Source organism: Cygnus olor, chromosome 4 (genome assembly GCF_009769625.2).
Source record: "Cygnus olor isolate bCygOlo1 chromosome 4, bCygOlo1.pri.v2, whole genome shotgun sequence".
Lineage (NCBI taxonomy): Eukaryota > Metazoa > Chordata > Aves > Anseriformes > Anatidae > Cygnus > Cygnus olor.
This window is the reverse complement of record NC_049172.1, coordinates 58,932,283-58,953,110: the sequence shown is the minus strand read 5'-3', so window position 1 is coordinate 58,953,110 and position 20,828 is coordinate 58,932,283. Positions and strand designations below refer to the sequence as shown.

General features: G+C 41.4%; 1 protein-coding gene and 1 long non-coding RNA gene across 3 annotated transcripts in view; both read right to left on the bottom strand.

Moving 5' to 3' along the window:
• Positions 1-20,828, bottom strand: part of PPARGC1A (PPARG coactivator 1 alpha) — a 359,248-nt gene that overhangs the window by 325,581 nt on the left and 12,839 nt on the right. The window lies entirely within an intron of this gene.
• LOC121069233 lies at positions 1,228-19,158 on the bottom strand. 2 transcript variants are annotated; one of them, XR_005819345.1, is made up of 4 exons: positions 10,039-10,808; positions 9,889-9,953; positions 3,142-3,202; positions 1,228-1,957 (listed from the first exon to the last, which is right to left on the bottom strand). It is a non-coding gene; the product is annotated as an uncharacterized LOC121069233 (long non-coding RNA). The 2 variants fall into 2 exon arrangements; XR_005819344.1 differs by lacking the exons at positions 9,889-9,953; positions 10,039-10,808 and adding an exon at positions 19,147-19,158 and having other exon boundaries at positions 3,142-3,205.

Here is a 20,828-nt window from a genome sequence, read left to right as displayed (position 1 = left end):
CTTTGTTCTGGATTATCCTCATGAGTTCCTATGGAACAATCAGATACTTTCCTATTTAATTTTTTGCAACAAGATACCAAGTTTCAGTATGATTTGGAATCCAACACTACTCTCTTTATAAACCAGAAGCAATTTCACCAAACAAGACTTTACACCTCTTCAAAACCTGAGCAGGCCAGTGGGGCACTTCAGATGTATCCAAAGAAAGAGAGAATTCAAACGTGTTGCCTAAAATAAGGAAGCTAAAAAGGAGAACAGTTCAGGTAGCAAACAACATTCTTATGCTTAAGACAGAGCTGGCAGCCAATTTGTTCCCTAAAAGACATATATTAATGCTTTCTGTATATCCGCAAAAAGCACATTCACTACAACAGCCTTCCTCCCTCTTCCTTTTCCCCACGATCATCTTAAACCCTCCCATTAAATAAACTACAGCTACCATCTACTGTTGAGCACATGGCCAACTTCCTCAGATGACCCAATTCCTATTGCCAGTATTCAAGAAGCTGCTAATTCTTCTAGTCTGGCAAAGCCCCAGTTCCCAAACAGCTTACTACTGATTTTTGTAACGCCTCTATTGACAAACTGACACAGAAACAAGTTAGCTTGCATAATGACTCCTCAACCCACCCAGTCAGCACAGCCTTGATGCACAGCATGGACAGCCACGTGCCAATACACAGGAATGCCAGAAATGCTGAGTACATCTCCACTCCAAATGTTACAGTAACCTGATGGCATTGCTTATGATTCCAGAGACATAAATAATTGAAACTGTTTCCTACATATATATGTATATATATAAAAGTTTAATTTAATGAGAAACTCATCCAAGACTTCTACGGGTGTCTTGGAACGGGCTTGCTTTTTGTATTAACAGTTTGGCAATAACCTGAATATTAGTCATCTCCCAGTGGGGACAGACAGGACTGTTGATTGCTGCTCTGCTACCATGGAATGCATTTCCATAGGATTGTTTTTCACAGTAGTCTCCCGTTAAAAAACTACGCTGCATGCCAGTCATTGATACCAGCATGAGTCGTTCCGTCCACAGGGGACAGACAGATCAAAGGACGATTGAGGTCTTTGACCTCAGCGTCAGTAGTTCAACAGAGGGCCAGGCAGCTAAAAATCATTTTTAAGTAGATCTGATCTATATCTTTCAGTCCTGTTTTTCTGTAAAATGTCATCAGAATTTGAGAGAGAACGGAGCAAGGTACCTCCTGACTTCTGAAAAAGAAAATCCAAGGATTCAAAAATGACTATTTCTCACAGCAGTTCCCCCAAAGCAAGAATAACTTAAAGACAACATGGAAAAAACACAGTGCTACTTATCTAACAGCTGCTGAACAGACACAGATTTTACAGGTAATCCCACGTAGCTCTTCGTGGATACAAATTGAGGGGAGTAACTATATACATATATATGGCAAAAATCCTCTCTCACACATGGTAATTATGAAAGTGTAAACTAATGTGGCCACTACTTCTGCCGGAAGGATAAACAACTAGAAAAACAGCTTGGTGCTAGAATTTCAGACTTGGCATTCAAATAAGGTCTGCATACAAAACATGTTTGCCGCTAAATCACAAAACAAACCATTTTGCAGTCAGTGTCTGAAATCACCCAATATTTGGTGTGTTTAATAAAGCCACAGCTCTGTAACCAAAGACAAAAATTCTATTTCACAACTGGGTTTTGATAAATCTTATTTTTTAATCACCATTGAATTTGCAGCTTTTGAATGCCCCTTCCTGGCAACAATCTAACGACCTCTCTTTTTACAGAAAGATCAACACAGCTTTTGTAGAAGGAAATTGTGCCTCTCAGATACGTTCGAGTTCTTTGAAAAAAAGTCACTGAGCATGCAGGCATGAGAGATCATTGTGATAAAGTCTACTTGAATTCAAGAAAAGGTCTTCATTGACACTGCCCTGGGTGAAGACTGGAAGTGACCTAATAAAAAAAAAGTAGAAGAAAAATAAGAGGTTAGTTTTTCCAAACAAAGGATGCAGTGAAGTCTTGCAGGGTCCTACTCTAGATCCGTAGCTGTCGCTATGGATATCAGACATTGTACGTCCGACATGTTACCAAATGATCCAGGAGAAGGGTGAGGTGAGCCTTATTTTGACATGAATGTTTTAGGTTTGTTGCTATCACCAAGTTACTCAAGTAAATAAAAACAAAAAATCTGGCATGAGTTACAGATGACTAACAATATCATGACTAAGTGACAAATGAAACCCAATCTTAATACACTAAGTAATGCATAATTGCGTAAAACAATTCTACGTGATGTGTGCATGGATGGGATCTGAAATAGATGACACCGCTCACAGCAGAAATTTCGACATTATACTAGAAACCTTTCTGAAATCTAAGCTCAGTGCTAAATACCAGTCAAGTATGGAAATGAAGTTTTAGAAAAAAATAAGAAAAAAATGGAAAAACTTTATGCCACAACCTAAATCAGGGTTTCATCTGCATCTTGGATACTGTGCACAGGTAGGGCTGCCTCTTCTCAGAAAAGACAGCAGAACTGGAAAGCTTGATGAAAAACATGGACCAGCTGCCATGTAAGGAGTACCTGAAAAGGTAAGGGATCTTCAGCCTGGCAAGTTGGCTGGACAGTTTATGATAAATGTCATAGATGTCTATAAAATCACAAGTGAAGAAAGTAAATAAAGAATGATTTTCCAGTGTTTACCCCAAAAGAAACAGAAGTCATCAAATGAAATTAGTGGGTGGAAGACTCAGAAGCAGTTTTATTTTTTCCTACAACATGTAGTCAAGCTGGGACATCCACTCCAGAAGTGGAGGTCTACGCCGGAAGTGTTCATGGGTTTAAAATATCAATTGGACAAATACATGGGGAGCATGGGGGGCAGGGGGACACATACAGCATGTGGAACTGTTTAATTTAAAAACCTACATCTAAGGAAGTCCCAGGTAGCTGGAAATCAGAATACACAGGTGAAGGTTTTCAGCTAAAACACTATCCTGGGCCACCACAAGCTTTAAAATAAGCCTTTGTGGTCTTCCTTATGCTCCTTACTGAAGGAGTAAGTTCCACAGAAATGGATAGTTTCTTCCAAGTTCTTCCAATTCAGATAGCACCCAACCACCTGTTAATACCATACCTGTTCTATCTACTTCACCCTCTGATCAACATCATAGCTACGTCCCACTGAACAGGAAGAGCTGCTGGAAGAAAAAGTAAAGAAGAGATATGACGGAAGTCATTTTATTCTTTCTTCCCTGTCAGTATTATGTCAGCATAAAAAGAAGTAGCTGCTTTTCCTAGGGTTTTTTCTTCCCTTTTCTTACTCTACCCATTTACAGTGAAACCACTGCAAATCAGATTAAAATAGTCTTCTATAGCAATAGTATGTTACCAGCAGTTAGGAACAGAACTTAAGTTACTGTCAGATTTAGTGCAGGTGTCTTTATTCTTTAGATTACAGTATTACAGCCCTCTCCCTTAAAAACCTTACAGCAAGATTTTGAAGTGACATCACAGGTTGCAAAAACAGAACAGGTTTCTCATAAATTTCTACTACCCAGGCACTACAGTAAGAGCATTCTTGCCATCTACCTCATGTCTTTGCCAATGTAACGCAGAACCATCATTAGTCTTTCCAGCATGCAGCAAATTAAGTTCCAGTGAATTGTCCCTTCCAGTTTCAGGTGTGTGCAGATAAGCTGTTCTCCCTTCCAGCTCTCCTAAGGGGCATACTTACCTTTCTACTGAACAACTACAATCGGTGCAGATTTTAAGAACTTCTGCCAGAAGATGCACAGTATCGGTGCCACTTTACAGAACGCTATTTTATCACCAGATATCAGGGTAATGCAGAGTGTGGTGCATAGGAATTAGCTATTCAAAGACTCGGCCTTAGACTACACGTACGCTGATGAAGACTGACTTTGGGGTTTTCCTTGAATATGAACTCAACATACAAAGGTGCTTTGTATCACCGTAAGTTTAGATATTATTGTGGCATGTAAGACAGCCTTTTGTTCCTCACAAGCCAGGGAAGTAAATTCTCAGAGCACCTGTTGAGAGAAGAAATCCTACACTAACCAAAGGAAGATGGAATTTTTAAAAAAAAAATTGTAAGTTATATACTAAAAAGAATCTAGCTAATTCAAGCATCAAAGCTGACTCTAAAGGAACAGAGTCAGCTGAAAACCACCACCACTGGCTCACAAAAACTGATTTGTGCTGAAATCTGTTGGATGTCAAGGGAACAAATTGGGGCAGTATCTACATGTAGGAACCTGGCTCACAGGCCATGTGACAAAGGCCACAGATAGTAGCAGCATACAAGGCCATATAAGCCTTCAGTATGACTCAGCACAGCTGCTTGTCTGTTACATTTTTGTGATCAAATACTCCAAAAACTCACACTATTCCTCCTGTGAACTGCAAGCAGCAATGAACGTCACATCCCACCCGGCTCTATTCTGTTAGTGCACCTTCATCTCACCTTCCGCAGCATCCTGCATGGGTAACGTGCAAGAAACCTTCAGAATAGCTTCCTGCATTTCCATGAATGGAGTAGTTTAAGTGACAGAGAAGCTTTTCCTAGTGTGTCAGACTCTGGATAAAAATTTGGAAACCATCAGAAGTGATTCAGGAATCTAAAAAGCTTTTCCAATAGTGGCTTCTGTTCTCAGAAGCTTAACTCTCACAAGGAATACAGTAAGACTGGGGGGTCCCAAAACGCAGACATTTTTGAGCATATGGCCATTTCTCTTCTCCAGATACTGCTTCTCTCTTTACTGTTTTCATGTATTTTTCATGTCTGTTCTCCTACTCCTGCTGTCCTCTTGTTTAACTAACTTAATTCTCTTTTTTTCAATCCTTGTAAGGAAGGCTCATCTCTTCACGAATTTACCCTTTTCTCTCCAACACCTGGAAGCCTGCACATACATGAAAAAGAAAAGATGACCTTCTGGATTCAAAGGCCTCTTCCTCCACTGTAGCAATGTTCTAGGCACTACTGTTGTGCTGGGCCTACAGAAGCAAAGGAAGAAGGTTCAGGCCGTGGTAGTTCACACTCCCATCTCACGAGTTACACACTATCCTAATCTCACTGCCCTGATGACACAGGGAGACACGTGCTCCCTCTGCCTGAAAGCCTCGTGCTACGCATGGGACCCATCTCACAGACGGAAAGCCAGCCATAATTCCAGAGTTATCTTTCCCCTTTTGCTGCCGCGGGACAGGGTGCATTTAGGTTACAGCGAAACTCGGAGGAAGAGGCTGCAAAGGGATGCCCCGGTTCGGCAGCATGGTAGCTGTGCTGGCTACACCCCACTTGCTTTAGATCTCCACAGAGGCCCCAGTCTGGCTCCATTTCCGTGCTATTTCAAGAACTGCCACACTTTGCTCTCACTGCACTTCAAATTTAAAGGGCAGCAGGACACTATGAAGCACAAGGCTATTATCCCCGGGTCGTGGCAGAGCCCAGCAATCTCCAAACAATCATGGGTTCAGATAATAGAGAGGCCCATTTCTGCAGGCTATAAAAGTAGGAAGGAGGGGTCCCCTGAGCCAGCACACAACTCACAGCCAGTTGGCCAGCTCCCCCAGTCACTGACAGACAGATTCTTTCCCTGAGGCCAGCTGGCTCAGAAGGAGGCAACAACAGTGATGCTCTAGGGCTTCAACACGGACAATCATGTGAGAGAGAGATGGAAAAGACGTAGCAGGTCACCAAGTTCATTTATCTGCCAATGCAGGAAAAGATTTATGTGCTGAGAGTATGACCAGAGCACCAACACTTGAAGACTTGAGTTTTCACATCAAACCTTAGTGACTAGCTCTGACATTTGGATAACTGAGGTGTTTGGGCTAGACTGCTTCAGATCACCGAGCTTTGACTAATCAGTACACAGAAATGGCCGTCGCCTCCCAGCACAGCAATGAGGCACTGCCGAGGCGTTTTGTTTAGCTTAGAAAGAACTTACTGTGCAAAGCAGAAGATCCTTAAGAAACTTAATTGGAGAGCTCTTTTCTCAACAAAACAGAAAGCAAACAAAAGACAGAACATATTGAAAAGCATTCAGGATAGCGTACTGCTAACACCGCTACAAAGACTTGATGTGTATGCAGATATAATGCTACTGCCAAACACTTGTTTGTTTAGCTTATTAAAAAACTACTTTTTTTTTTCCCACCTCTAATGCCTAGGAATAGATTGAGCTGTTTTGACTACCACATTTGTCTCTCTTTCAAAACAGACATAAGCTTCAGCATTTCCTGGACTGTTCTACCAGCTACTGCTCTGCTGGGTCAGTCATCTTCTGCATCAAATAACACTGTTCGTAACACTACAGAGGTGCCTCAATTACCTATACTGAGATAATCACTTCTGCCACCATATTCTTCTTAGACATTCAAAGAGACATCTGACTTCAGGACTAGGGCACATCGTGAGAGTGCACAGTTTTGCTCCTACATTACACATGCCGTGCCTGTTATGTGACATTTCGTACTGACAAATTACAATTCTAATCCCTTATATACAGGCAAATTTTGCTTTTCTAAGCCTAAGAGGCCATGCTGTTCTTCCTCTTTAAGATGTGCTTTATTGCCTGTTCTTCTGCCTGAGAGTTACTGCCCTGCTCCTGCTAAGAACTGCCCATTGACACATTTACATTACTGCCATAAGGGGCACTCCTCTGCACTTGTATCCCATGTGCTAAAAGAACAGCCTCTTCTCAGCCGTACCTGGGGAAAAAAAAGAGATGTCAGATTCACAAAAAAATGGCGTGTACTAGAATCAACACAGTGATTTTTCTAATAGCAGCAAAGGAGCACAGGCAGGAAACAGGGGCAGAGGTAACGTCAGGATCAGCACAAGCAAAATTCAAACACTCAAACACTTTGCTTCTCAAAGAAGAAACATCAGCTGGTTACAGAGAAGCATTACTAACCAACTGGATTATAAAATAAACCAGCTTGCAGTTCTCCTCTCGACTATCTCTATATTCTGTTTTTCAGCACAAAGATTGATGCGTGTGCAGATGGATGCACAGGTAACGTGACTCCTTAAGAGCTCTTAAGCACAGATTCGTTGAGGGGTCAAAAGCGGTCTGTGCAAACTAGCGCATTTAAAACCACAACAACAGCGAAATCTGCAGAAAACAGCACAGAACTGTACTGGCAGCGTGCCTCCACCTTCAGGAGCACTACCCAGGCAGTGCCATTCCTTCAGCTGCTCCTGCAGAAGGACACCCTGCACCCAGCAGCTCCAGTGCCAATGGACTTTTAAGATCAGGAAAGATTACACTACCTATGCAGTATTCACCTCTACTGCATGCTGCATTGAGATCACAGGGAGGCTGTAGAGCAAGTCCCTGACACATACCACTGTCAGTTGTGCCCTTCCTGCCACGGACACTGCTTGTTCCTAGGTTCCACTTGAAGGGCTAGTTCACAGGTGTTGTTCCTGCTCCCAGAGAAGGAGCGGGAATCCGTAATGATATAGAGAGGAATCACTGCACATGTAAATCCAGGCACGTGAAATCAGCAGAACTTGTACATTTCTGTCTCTGCCAGGGCAGTGCTTTCAAACTTCATGATCTTCTACTCACATGTTTTCCAAAAATTCATAAACACCACGAACTGGGTTCTCCCACTTCACCCAAAATACAAAACAAACTTCTTTGTGTCAGCCCAAACCATTCTGTGATTCTACAATTCCCACTTCTAAGCCCCTCTTTAACATACAGGACAAAAAAATTAAAAAGCTGTGCTTTGTAAGAGCTATAGTTCCTTCATCTACAGAAACAAGCTGTGCTCAAAAACTGCTTAGCTTACATTATTTCTAAACCACCCACAAGCTCCATGGAATTTGATACAGCAGATATGCATAATGCTTGCTGCACTTGAGACTGCAATAGGAGATGTGTCTGCTGAATCAGCCTTCACGAACCAGACTAATCATAAGCTTAGGGTAGCACAGAACTGTTCCCATGAGAGCACAACGAATTAAGTGTGCACAAGGAAGTCTGGTTCACTAACGGATCCCACGTATAAGGCTTGGCAAATTCACCAGAAGATGATCCAAGCGAGGACAGGGGAAGAACTTCAGGTAGGCAGGAAAGCCAAATCAACTGACACCAGAATAATCTTCTCAGCTGGGCAAGGCGCAGGGAGCAGCTGCTCCATCAACCACCCCACTGAACTCATTTCCCAGCAGTGGTTAGAGAAGCAGTTCTGCGAGTCAAAATTTTATAGGCATCAGCAGCCGAAGAAATCTGGCTGCTCCTCTTTCAAGAGCAAAACAAGCAGAAGGAGAACAGCACACAGCTACACTACTGAACTCAAACATATCAAGACCTGGGAACCAGAGTATCCTACTGCCAACTTACAACAAGCTACCTAACCTGCCCATATGCAAGTCTATGCTCCAAAGGACTTGGTGTGGTAGGAAACACTACAAAGTCAGAAAAAACAGACTGTAACCATTAATAGAGCTCTTCCTGTAACCTCAGAGACTGTTTCTACCAACACTCCAAGCATGCAGTAGGTAGTGACAGTCAGCTGTTATCTCTAATATGCCAGTTATACCGTGTCTTAAGGCAAACATCCTCACCTCCTGTGGCAGCTCCCAGTTCAATGACTCACTCTGACCAGGCCATTTGCTATTACACTAATAAAGATGAGATTTGTGTCCCCTTCAGCCATCTAGGAGTAATGTATTTGAAAAAGTGCAATAAAATTCAACCACTGGCTGAGGGTCAATCATCCTGTGGACACATTTCTTTCCTTAGGCTACTAGAGGAGCCCAGACCACTCTTGACAGACCACTGGTTAGCACTGCCTGCAATGCAATCCACCTCAAGTATATACACTTCCCGAAATCCACCTGCCTGAAAAGCTCGACAGGAACACAAAGCTTTTTGTCTTACAAGGTATGTTTTACATGCAAACCAAACCCAATACAGCGCTTGCATAGTGTTTTGGGGAGAACAGGAGACAGCTGCATGTGTGCTATTAACATGACATAAGGCGCTCGCAAATGAAGTCAGAAAGTCTCCTAAACAAAGTATTGATTCAATTGGTTTCGATGGAAATAATTCTATATTGTGCAGAAGACACAAACATCTTCTCATATAGACCAAATGAAAACGACACTCCAGTTTTTTCTCCTCTAAACAAAAGCCAAGAGTCAGAAACAACAGTGGATGTGAAAAAACAAATCGTGCTTTTGTTTCCTTCTCTTTCTTGTATGAAGGATCAAATAGTTTTCTTCTGATTAACTCATATATATATATATATATATATATATATAAAAAAATTTCATATACATCAAATTTAGCACCAAGGCTGGTATTTCCCAGTTGCCTGAAATAAACAGCTAGGTTTCATTTCACCATATTTTGTCTATTTTGGTTAGCGCCTTGCTGAACTGTTAGAGATTTGCAACTCTCCCATGGTGGTTTAACACCAATAGGCAGCTGAACACCACCAGGCCACTCTCTCACTCCTCATCTTCAGGAGGAAATACTACGGGGGGGGCGGGGGGGGAGTTGTATGTTTTTCATACAATGAAAATAAAACCTCAAGGGCTGAGACAGGACAGGGAAATTGCTCACCTATCTCTGTCACAGGCAAAACAGACTTGGTGTAAATGAGATTAATGTAATTTATTGCCTATTACTAACAACCTAGACTAGTGAGAAACTAAAAACAAACTAAAAACACCTTTCCCTCACCCACCCTCTTCTACCTCCTCCCCCTGAGCAGCACAGGGGAACAGCACCCATGTCCGCTGGCAGTAAACACACAAGGTACACGTACGTCCAGCACGCTGGTCAGGTCAGGATGGCAGGAGAAGGCCTGCTTTCACAGCCCACAGACATACACGTACCCAAGGAGTTCACACCCCTCTGTCAGGTTTCAGCTGCTGGAGACCTGGGGCATCCCATCACTTTACTGTGAAGGAAAACAAAATCAGACCGTGCATTTTTTCCTTTGTGATTTTTTTTTTTTTTTTAACTAATTTAGCATCATACCTCACCTCCGTATGATTGACAGCAACCATACAGGCTTTGTAACCATCACACAGAAACCAGATGCAACTGTCACACATCCCGTGTCTGGCATGGTACACAGCTGCACTGCTCCAGGAACAGATTTCTAATGATTTTTCCTTCCTCCAGGGAAAAGGAACATGCACCAATATGAGGGCCAACCATAAAGACTTCTCCTTTGTGCTTTCAATGTGCAAGTATTGTTGGGTCTGTTCTTCCAGGTATCCCTATTTGCTCATCAAGATGGTAGCACACAGAGGGGCTCTTTGCCCTGCTTCTCCACCCTATCACACACAGAGCCCAGGAAATCTTGGTCTTCTCTCTCTGCTTACAAAGAGCAAGTTACAAGATTACTTTCATTTTTTCCCCTTACAGATACACTGAATAGATGGTTTCCTATCATAGCCCTGCATGTTTATTCTAGTAAATTATTCAACTTATTCTGTGTGGGGCAAATTAATTTCTACAGCAATTCAGCTGCTGCTCCATCTACAGCATATACACTTGCTGGAACAGATGAATTCTGCCATGCAACATCATCTCTGGTTTTCTTCAGCATTTGCAAAGAACTTTTATTTGGATACAACTACTTTTCTCCCTTTGATGCCCCCATTCCCTGCCACAACTGATGTTTCTTGGACATAATATACTGCATATTCTTGGGAGTAGAAAAACTCCAAAAAGTTAATAAATTTTGTGAATCTAAATCGATTTGCATTTTCCAGATCTTCTCTTCTCCACTTTTGATTTACTCATACCTAATTTTCATAGATATTCATTGCTGTAATTTCCAAACACATTGGTTACAATACATCAAATCCTAAAAGGAAAAGGGATTCAGAAAGAACTATTCTAAAAGAAGGGAATGGAAAATGAAACCTAATCTGCAATGGTCTGTCAATGTCATTTAGTCACATAAGATCTACTTTTCTGTACATGCAACCAACTGCTTAACTGCCTGCACTGACCTGCTGAGCGGTAACCAACACGACATTACCCAAATATTACAAAATTATCTGCTGCCAAACACAAGGTAATATTTTCACCCTTTAAAGTAAACTCGGTTCTTTGTGTAACACTACATTGCAAGGTTCAAAATGCAGAGAGTTTACCTGATATAAACATGAACAAAGCCAAGATCTTTGTACCTAATCAGGAAAAAAAAAAGGAGCTGCACACTAACGGGTTTTCTGTATGTTATTAGATTGGGGTTGCAGCATGTTTGGTTCCAAAGGCTTGGAACAGAATCACCTGCATTGACTTCCTTACCTCCTTGCTTGTTTGTATACAAAAACTTCTTGAAAAGACAAAGATTTTATGTTTTGCAACATAGCTTATGACCCGAGCTGACCTTTTGGTGTCTGATTTAATAAAGACTGCTTTCTTGGGAGCCAGGCAGAATTTCTTCAATGCACAATTGTATGCATGTATAAGGCATCTTTTGTAAAGTGAGACACGTTGGTTTAGAAGAGCATGGAAGTCTAAGTTCAGGCTGCAAAGGGATATGCTACACTAAAATCACGCTGTTTGTGAAATGCTCTGACTCATCGCTCTGAAGCTAAAATACATCGTATAACCACAAACAAATCATTACTGCAGTCATCGAAGTAATACTTCTCTGGGAGCACAGAGACCTCAAGCAGTTTTTTCACCTTCAGTTCTATCACGTCTCTCCATCTCTGCTTACTTTACTGAGGCACTCTTTACATCAGCACAAGTCTTAGTCATACTGTTGGTACAAGTAGGCTCTGACTTGGCCGCATGGCTCTCTCGCAACTCTCAGGTGTCTCTTCTAAAAAAGGCTTGTACAGCTATGACACATTCCCCAAAGAGCCCATTCATATCAATGGAAAACAACTGCTGAAGGAGGCGCTTGGCCCCTGGGAGACCAGGTCTCTGCCCTACCTGTTTTCACAACAGGACAAGTACATTAGTGCACAGAGATTAGAGACAAGTGCTTTGTTGTCTCCTTGCACCTCCCCACCTGCCTGCACTCACCTACCACATCTGCCACTGTATGTGCAGGGTAAGAGTATCTGTCTGATAGAGCTTTTGTTTGGCATTTGTACATAGCCTATTATAACAGCAACCCCACACAGGACGGGGGCTGCTACTGCAACAATGAAGTGAGGAGCAATGCTGAACAGAGCTGTGTGAGATACATTCCTGGCTTGCCGTGACTCATGCAAAACCTGATATTCTCCTTACTTTAATCCAGTCACAAGCTGTTCTTCCAGTCAGGCAAAAAATGACAGCAGCTCCGCCACACAGTGTTTCATCCACTCCATTTCTGTATTACTAAACACTTCTTTCAGTCCTTGAGTGTTCCTGAGAAGACTTGCCATACCATGTCATCTGCCCTTCCCATGCTCACAGAATCACTTTCTCCCCTTATTGCTCAGTTTGAGGACTACAACAATTCCTTTTACTTCTTCTGATGCAGCACTTGGGACGTTTTTTTTCCTGTAGGTAGGACAATATGCAATAAACAACTAGCACCAAGTTGTGATCAGGGTGACTTCTGCCATTTGCCTACAAATTGTGTACACAGCTACAATCTTTTTACCTTGTTACTCTGCTCTTCCCTCTACACCCTTGTTTGTCTCATTTACCAGTTATGCCTCACCCAGATTTTAAGACTCTGAAAGGTGATTTACTGCAAGTGAGAGACCCGGGGCAGCTGTAGTCAGTAAAGTTTCAGCACCCTGAGAGCATCCCCTCCTGGAGGTTTGTCTGCCAGAGCTCCAGGCCAACTAAAAGACAGCACAGCTGAGGGCTTCCCAACCATGACTGTAGAGAGCGGCTCCCAGACAGCACTACTGGGATGCCTCAGCCAGGACTGCCCCCCCTCCTGTAAGAGCTGCTTTAAGCTGATGTTCTGCTGCTTGATCCTGCTACAGCCCTAGCTGCATCTCTGTGCTGTGGGCCCCATCGGTCCTCACCCAGACCCTGGCCCCCAGGCTGACTTCCCAGCTTGACCATGGACTTGCCTGGCAATGGGAACCCGGGATGTGTTATCAACTGCTGGGGCTGGTGGAGAAGACACTTTCTGCATTCTCCTGCTAGAGGGGTGACAATCACTGATGGAAAGCCAACTCTATTATTTATCCATCTCCACCTTAAGCCCTTTGTCTGCGTTCCTTCCCTTCTTCCTGATGTCCTTCTGCATTGCATATCACTGTAGTGCCTAATACAAACCTGTCCTGTACAGCCCCTATTTTTGCTAGGGGTTACGTATCTGAACCTATTTCCAATGTGACAACGCAGGCATTGTATAAGATCTATTTCAGTATTTTCCAAAAACTAGCGTAATTCACTAGTTTCCACGTTTTTAATACACTTCTCTCCACAGGGACGGCATGACTCACTCTCCCAGTGGGAAAATCACTCCTGCTGTTGGACACTAGCAGCAGTTCTGGCATCTAACACTAACAGCATTATCAATTTATGACTTTAGAAGCACTACCAGCATCTAGCAGTAGTGTCTCTACGGTTACAGATGGCCCATTTGTCTGCTTCTTCCACAAGGCCCTCCATGTCTTTTCTTACATCCTCACTTGTGTTTCATGAGGGCACTTAGCTTCTCCCAGTTAACACAGCTTTCAAAAGCCTCTCTTCAGCCACAATTTCCACAGTAAATAAGCTAAACTACAACAGAAACCTATAAAATTGTCTGCTTTCCCCTCACACCCCTATGCCACGATGGCAGTTACCTCTTGTATGAGGTAAGGGGCTTAACTGAGCCAGTTGGGGTAACTCGCTCTCCTCCCCTGCCTCCTGGTTCCGCACTGTGCTAGCACATCACGCACATACAGTCACACCACAAGGCCCTCTGGGCACCGACTCTTCTGTTCCAAACCGTGACACGCCAAGGGAGGATAAAAAAAGAAAGGCTATGAAAAAACGAGAGGCTCCAGATCCCAGAAGAACCGCATCAGCAACAGCACTACTGAGAAACACTCTGCTCTCATCTGTGCCGCAAGACAAGGGATGGAGCACGGTGATCAGACCGGCACCTCTGCTCCAGCCTCCGCGGCCTAAAGCCGTGGCTGCTGGCCTCCTCCCGCGTCACCACGTCAGTGATCAAATCCTCAGGTGGAGGAGGAAGATAAGATGGAGATGGAAGCATCCCTATCCTTTTGGGTGAGAGGCACGGGGACACTTCACAAGTAGTTTTGCACAGCCATCAGGCTGAGCCAGAGAACTTCTGTTTCAAAAGATACTTCAACCAGTAAGGGAAAGACTTGGATTTAGAGTCTGAAAACCTTAAAAAAATAGCTCCACTACACAACCACAAGGAACAGACAGGGAGCCGGGCCTTCAGGAGAAGGCAGTCGTCTCTATCTGTATCAACTATACTCTGGCCTAACCACCAAATCGAAAGCTCATTAAAACCTGGATCCTAGTTTTGATAGCTTAAAACTTGCTATTTTTTTAGTTTTTGTATCTCTCTAATAATCGTGACCTTTATTTGAAAACATATTACTGAAACATTGTAATTACTGATATTTTTACTCTGAAATATTTACAAATACTGTTTTTAAGGAAAGCAATAATTAGGAAAGCATTTAAGGGAAAAGCAATAAAACCATACACTCACAAAAAAAAGTACACGTGCTCTATAGGCTGGTCAACAGATTTAACTCAGCTATGTTTTATGATGGTTTTTACTTCAATTTTTAGGTATATATGTGGAAATTACTGATGAAAGAATAGCATTTATGTTGCATTGAAGTATAAGTCATGCTGTGATAAAAGTATTTCTTTATACATCAGAGAACTAGAATAATTGGTGTTACACAGGCAATGTTAGATTTACAATTTCCTTATTTATTAATTTGCTTTTTTAAAAAATATATATATAACACCTTGACTTAAAAGATAAAGTATTAGTAAATACAACACCTATCAAAACAAGGGCCTACATCTCACTAATATACTTAAAAACCTTCACATTTACTGAGCTGAGTGGGTTTGAAAATGTATTTTAAATATTTTGGGGTTAGTTTTAATTTCTGCAGGTAAATGGAGCCAACCTTCAGGCATCTTAGAGAACCTTACACCTTCTGAAAGTACCACATCTCTACCCACTGCAAGTCAGGCCCTTTAACAAACGTCACAGAGGGGCAGAAGCATAAAGGCACCAAAACAAAAAGACATTTTGAAAATGCTGTCTGGCACTTTAAAGGTGCAGGAGTGGGGAAAAAAAGAACGAAAAAACAAAAAATTCCTTTCTGGGAAGCAATGACCAATGAATAAAGTAGCCTAGACAATATCTGAGAGTTTCTCCACTTTTCTATAAACATATACATGGAAAATGCTGATGAAAATAATGCTTCATATTTCTAATATTTTTTCATTCAAAAGAAATGGGGTTAGATATTCTCAGCTGATTTAAATAAAGAGATACGATGCAATATGTAAGAGTGCTTGAGGCTGGAGTCGAAGACAACTTTGCTGCTCTGGAGATGCATACTTTTGGTTTTCCCAGCAAAGCCTCCTGTGCCACCTTTCATACATGTGTCACTGAAACTCTTTCTTAAATATTCCTAAAGTGAAGAGATAATGAAAAATGAAGGAAAAGGAGGAAGTGTTATCCTACAAACCCTGGAGTGTCCTTTCATTTTTGAAGGCAGCAATATATGCTGGTTCTGAGGTTCATGATAAAAACACTGTCCTGCTTTCATATTTGCAGTCTATTTGCTGACAGAGAAACATGTCTATTTTTTAAATAACGAAAATTTCTTACGTATGTTCCTGCCATTGAAAAATCACTCCTTGCAGGAGCTATCAGTAAAACCTACCCACATTTCAAGTGTTAGATGTAATAAGAGAGAAAAGGGGACATAAAAGCACCAGCTATCTAGAAATAACAAATGGAAAGATTCTAAGTCTTTTAAACTCAAACACAGTTACTTATGCTAATCCAATATGTTCACTCTGTAAATAAGATATAAAATTGAAAAATATGGAAGCATGATATTTCTGGAATTAAAACGGAACTGTAATATTAGCACTGTGAGGGAACTCTTGTCTGCCAAGTTACCTCAGAAACACTGCCTCTCAGCACAATGGCCAATACACACACCTACTCAAAAGGACGGCCTCAAAAGATATGGTGTGAAAGTGTGCAAACGCATATGGAAAAAAGTGGACAGCCATAATGCAACTGAAGCTGCAAACATCAGCATCCTATACTGATGATATGATAATGCGTATCATAGTAGATAGGTAGAGCAACACTAGTAAGAGCGAGGCAGAGCAAAGCTAAATTAAGAAGGTACAAACAAGTATTTGGTAGGGCAGCGTTTGAGAAAGTGGGATAAAGGACCCATTTTCATGTTTGGCCCATTTCAACTATGAATGTGGGTACCCCATTTGCAAAGTGTTTTTTGTAATACATCAGGAGGGCTCACGCAGACAAAAACATGCAATCCTCGCAAAAAGAGTATGACAGAACTAAACTAAGTCAACGATTTGCCAAGGGCAGAGAACATAACTTCTATGATTTAGTAAGTCTCACAATGTTAGTAGCGCCTGCCACAACCCATAAGCCAGATCCAGAATTATGTGACTTGTCTTTTCTTATTTCAATTTCTAACATTCTTGATCACAGAGAAAAATGAAAAAGCAAAAACAAAGCTTCAAAACCCCGAAAGGAAGTAAAAAGGTCTTCAAAAATCATTAGAGGCATTATGATTTTAAGCAAGCTGATTTTAAAGCTCTGGCACAGAACCATTAAAAGCCAACCACTGCAATAGTTTATCCACTTTCTGAATGAATCATGGCTGTTTATGAAGAGACTGAAAGCTGTTTTGAATAACAGAAAAAAGAGCCAACATTGAGAGAGACACAAAAGACCACCAATGAATCATTTGAAGGCATCCCCAATGCACATAATTACCATCCCATTAAGCAACAGTCATTGCAATTAAGTATTGTTTGGCTTAAATCAGTTACCTGGAATGTCTTCAGATCAGGCCTGTTCCAATTAAGTGGCACTTACTTATTACCTTAATCATGCAGTATCAGTTCAAAGCAGCATCGTACAGCTTCACCTTGAAAGCAATCAGCCTAACATTTGGCAACCAAAAGCAATACTCCTTGAGTTCCCAAATGAAAGAAAACTAATATATAAAGCATAGAGTATCATTACATTGTCTTCTCTCATTTGCTTTTGTTCCTGCAGTTCTACTCACATAATTCTTAAAGCTGCTACCAGTTGAAGAAGATCTGTTTAAAAACAAAAGAGTGATTAAACACATACTAAATGCTGCACATTGTGCTACTCCATAACAGGAAGATGCTGGGGAGAACATTAAATACAGGATCAGCAGGACAATGCTTAAAACTTTGATTACAGTTTTGTTTGCAAGATTTGAAATATCTGCACTTTCCTCCCACACTACTGGCTATGCATATGAGTTATAAGCAAGTTTTGCCACGCTATCTTTGAGTTAGATGACTTAGTATGGATATCTCTCTTCTATTTTAGAGTATTAAGTATTTTTTGCTCATTCAAAACCATTAGCTTTCACTTCAAAAACAGTCACATCTCTTATCTTTAAGAATTTAAAGGCAGCACATATATAAACTTATTTAAGAAAGTGTTACACAGATGGCATTTTCACTGCTTGGCAGCGAAATATCTTGAGTTTTCAGACACACGAATATATCTAAATTAACATGAAACCAGGCTTTTCAATGTTTACTTTTATTTTGGTTTTATGCTAGATGAAAAAAATAATTTATTTTATTTTTAACTTGAGGTAATGCAAGTGCTAAGCTTTTTAACCTGAACTTCAGTTATCATCTTTTAGGTTTGTTTTGACAGAGATTTCTTACATCTCCTCCCAAGAATAAAACTTTTGGAATTCCCTTCATTTCATGTTTAAAGTTACTAATATAAGTAAAACTAAAATGCACATATACTATATGCAAAGGGCAATGCTGAACAGAGATATCCAACACAACCTTCCTTCCATCCGAATAGCGGACAAAATGAAGAAAAACTGACAAGCTTGCCTACTGCGGTAACTAATCCACAAGAAGGCTGAAGTGCCATGCATCTCCGTTGCCTTGTCATCTGAGCTAGTTCATTTAAAACTGTCTCAAATATTCCTACACAGCACTACACATTTCCAGAGAGCTTACCTAAATTCTTAGGGAAAGGCACCTTGCTTCTCACACATGTGCCTTCAGAAAACAAGGCTCAGCACCTCCGACAAATGTTACCCGAAGCCCTCCAGACTCAGCTCTAAATACAATCATCGCTTCCAAATCAAAACTCTCAGTGGTCGCTGACAGTTTACAGGGAAATCTTTCAGGCTATGTTTTATCTCACACAAGTCTGGCACAGACACCAGGATAGGCCTGTTCCACTCTTCAGCTTGTACAATCTGCAAGTAAAAAACACATCACCAAATTTTGTTTTCTAGGGGAACATATGGGGATTAAGGCTCAAGAGCCTGAATGAAGTTCAGAGCTCTGCACTGTGGGACTAGTTAACAGACCGAGCATGCTAGGATTATTTTTAAAAAATTTATCCATCAGGTCATCAAAGTTCCACCTGTGTTTAAAAAACATTGTAAGAGCAAATTATTGAGAAGACATTAGTTACAGTTATCAATTTTTGTGACTATCGGTAATTCCCTGCATAACTGAGCCCAGCAATGTCTCCACGTAGCTTTCCCTTCAATACGGCTGCAAGCTGTCCTCACGTGTTAACTACTAGAGACGACGCACGTCAAGAGACCGATTCGTAAGACTGGATTGCTCAAAAACAGATCATAAAAAGCCCCAAAATTCAATAAATGCTAAATAATTAGCCACTGAGAGTCAGCCCCATTTAAGATGTCTGAATCTGAGCCTTCGAAAGCCTAGATTCTCAAAATCATTACTTCCTAGGGGGAAAGGGGATGGGGGGATAACCACATTCTCCATACATACCTACAGAAAATTTTGTTCATTTACCTAGAGCTCTTCAATTAAGAAAATTCCAGATCTATCGAAAAAGAAATCCAGACCTATTTCACCTCAGATGTTTCTCAGGGGAAAAAAAAAAAAAACACACTTAGCTCTTACCTACTTAGTACCTCTCCCTGTTTAGTGCTTTCACAACAAACGTAGGCTGAATTCGGTTTGTCCCTTGGGCTGCAGCTCAGCCAGGCTACCAGCCCTACAAACCTCCCTCCAGTGGATTGCCACCGCTTCTTGACAGTGTCCTAGCATGACAGCATAGCCATGGTCCTTTCAAACAAACCCAAGCTCTTTCCAAACAAAGTCAGGTTTGCCTACGGTTCTTAAGAGTCATAAGAGCAGAATTCTTTCAATGCTTAAGTTATTTTAGGGCATTTTGAGAGAACAAGGTTACGGAGCAATTACACGTGCAACGAAGCTGGCAAATTTGAACGGAGAGCTTTCTGTCAGGAGGGACATGACAAGCCACGCCAACAGAGCGGGGCAGTAAAGGTGAGTACGGTGCCTGGTCACTCCCTCAGTGCACCTGGCCGCAGGTCCACACCACAGAGAAACCAGCATGGGCACCGCCGAAGCTGAAACACACGGATTTGCCATTTCTTAGCTGGCTTTCTCTTGAACTTGTGCTGCCGCCCTGGTGCCCCAGGATGTCTGTGTGGCTACAGAGAGCCAGAGGCAAGAGGTGAGCAAGGTGGCACTGGCCTGAGGGCCACCTCCCTCTGAAGCAGTCCTGGCTGATAGAGTCTGAGGCAGACGAAGCGTGTGCACAAGTAATGCATCCAGCTCATTTTCACATATATAGGAGTAATTCAGCCCTGACTCGGACTGACTTCTGCAATACTGAATCTGGATTTAGTATCATTTATTTTTCCTTTTTGCACTAAACTAAGGAGCCAAGACTATCCTAAAGCTTTTTTTTTTTCCCCGTCTAGACCAATTCTGAATGTGTTTCTAGTTATTCAAGCATTACCTAGAAAAAGATGGAAGTATTTTAATGCTATCCAGGGTACACACACAAGAAGCTGGCAAACTAACACATATTAAGTATGCATCGTGTGTAAAGTCTTGCTCCCAACACAATGCTTGTATAACTGTCTTTTTGGTATAGGCATTAAATGTGTAAGCATGTGAAAAGTCAAGTATAGCCTCTATAGATCCAAAGTTATAAAAATGCTCATTTAGACACTATGAATACGAAAATATAACTTTCCTGGGAGGAGCAGGAACTAAGTAATGTGCTGTTACATAGATGTGTAACTTAACTAGAAGACTGGCATCTCTTCACTAAAAATATCCGGTAATTTTAACTCAAATATTTGATGAGACTACTTGTTCAGTAATTATGCATCTGTAGGAGACTTTCTGCAAGGCAGCTGATTTATTACAGCATGACTTTCAGACTTAAGTATTGAGAAGATACTGTATAAGAGTACATTTAAGTATATTAAAAAGGGGCTAGGAGAGAGATTATAAAACACTTATCAATGAAGAATTAGCTCAGGGTTGAGATGTTTCTCCTGGGTTTCAGCAAGGACTGGTGCTAGGCTTCACACCACTCAACATTTCATCAGGGATATAAAGACACTAATGATAAAATTAGTAGACAGAAATATGACTGGCAAAGAGTCATAAAGATGAAAAAAGGCTGGTTTAGCAAAATACGTTTGAATAAAGCAAAGTACTAAGGTGCAACTAACAAACAGATGATGTACCAGTAAAGATGGTAAGGTTTGCAGACCACAACAGACTCAATGGGAGCTCTCATTGAGATATTGCAGTAAAAAAAATAATTAATTTG